Consider the following 2128-nt stretch of genomic DNA (forward strand, 5'->3'; position numbering starts at 1 on the left):
TTTTTTTCGCAAGAATATGAAGATAAACCATCTGTTTTGCATGAATTTAGAGCTAAATCATGTGTTCCGCATGCATTTGAAACTAAATCATGTATATCATGAGTATTTGAAGCTAAACCATTTGATTCGCATGCATTTGAAGCTAAGCCTTCTACATCCCTTTGGTTTGTAGCTAAATCATGTGTTTCGCTTGGATTTAAAGCTAAGCCTTCTACTTCGCCTTGAGTTGAAGCTATATAATGTGTATCGTATGGATTTTGAAGCTAACTCGTTTGATTCGTCTGCATTTGACGCTATATCACTTATATACAAGTGTTTGAGGCCAAATCATTTGTTTCGCATGGATTTGAAGCTAAACCTTCTACATTGCAATGATCTGAAGCTTAATCATGTGTTTTGCATGGATTTGAAGCTAACTCGTTTGTTTCGTCTGCATTTGAATCTATATAACTTATATAGCAAGTATCTGTAGCTAAATCATTTGTTTTGCATGGATTTGAAGCCAAACCTTCTACTTCGCATTGATTAGAAGATAAATCATGTGTTCCGCTTGGATTTTAAGCTAACTCGTTTGTTTCACCTGCATTTGAAGCTATATCATGTATATCACAAGTATTTCAAGCTAAATCATTTGATTCGCATGTATTTGAAGCTAAGCTTTCTTCTTCGCATTGATTTGCAACTAATCCATGTGTTTCGCATGAATTTGAACCTAAATCTTGTCTTCGGCATGCATTTGAAGCTTAATCATGTGTTTTGGATGGATTTGAAGCTAACTCGTTTGTTTCGCATGCAGTTGAACGTAAATCATATATACCACAAGTATTTAAAGCTAAACCATTTATTTCGCATTGATTTGATGCTATGACTTCAACTTCGCATTGATTTGAAGCTAAATCATTTGTTTCCCTTGCATTTGAAGCTAACGCGACTGTTCCGCATGCAGTTTAAGATACATCATGTTTATGACAAGTATCTGCAGCTAACCCACTTGTTTCGCAAGAATATGAAGCTAAACTGTGTGTTTCGCATTGATTTGAAGCTAATCCATGTCTTTCGCATGGATTTGAAATTAACTCGTTTGTTTCGCCTGCATTTGAATGTGAATCATGTATATCACAATCATTTGAAGTTAAACTATTTGTTTCGCATGGATTTGAAGTTACGCCTTCTACTTAGCATTGATTTGAAGCTAACTCATGTGTTTCGCATGGATTTGAAGCTAACTCGTTTGTTTCGCCTGCATTTGAAGCTATATCATTTATATCGCAGGTATCTGAAGCTAAATCATTTGTTTCTCATGGATTTGAAGCTAAACCATCTACATCGCATTGACTTGAAACTGAATCAAGTTGTTCGCTTGGATTTGAATCTAACTCGTTTGTTTCGCCTGCATTTGAAGCTACATCATTTATATCGCAAGTATTCGATGCTAAATCATTTGTTTCGCATGGATATGAAGCTAAGCCTTCTACTTCGCATTGATTTGAAACTAAATCATGTGTATCGCTTGGATTTGAAGCTAACTCGTTTGTTTCGCCTGCATTTCAAGCTATATCAATTATATCGCAAGTATTTGAAGCTAAATCATTTGTGTCGCATGGATTCGAAGTTAACTCCTTTGTTTCGCCTGCATTTGAAGCTATATCACTTATATTCGCAATTATTTAAATCTACTTCATTTGTTTCGCTTTGATTTGTAGCTAACCCATCTAATTCGCATTAATTTGAAGCTAAATCATGTGTTCCGCATGGATTGGAATCTAAATCATGTGTTTTGCATGGATTTGAAGCTATTTCATTTATATCGCAAGTATTTGATGGTAACCCATTTATTTCTCAGAGAATTTGTAGCTAAGCCATCTGCTTCTCATTGATTTGAAGCCAGATCAAGTGTTTCGCATGGATTGGACGCTAACTCGTTTGTTTCGCCTGCATTTGAACCTAAATCATGTATATCACAAGTACTTGAAGCTGATCCATTTGTTTTGCATGGATTTGAAGCCAAGCCTGCAACTTCACATTAATTTGAACCTAAATCATTTGCTCGCATGCATTTCTAGCTTAATCATGTGTTTTGCATGGATTTGTAGCCAACTCGTTTGTTTCGCATGCAGTTGAAGCTATA

The sequence above is a fragment of the Megalopta genalis genome, unplaced genomic scaffold, assembly GCF_051020955.1.
Source record: "Megalopta genalis isolate 19385.01 unplaced genomic scaffold, iyMegGena1_principal scaffold0494, whole genome shotgun sequence".
Lineage (NCBI taxonomy): Eukaryota > Metazoa > Arthropoda > Insecta > Hymenoptera > Halictidae > Megalopta > Megalopta genalis.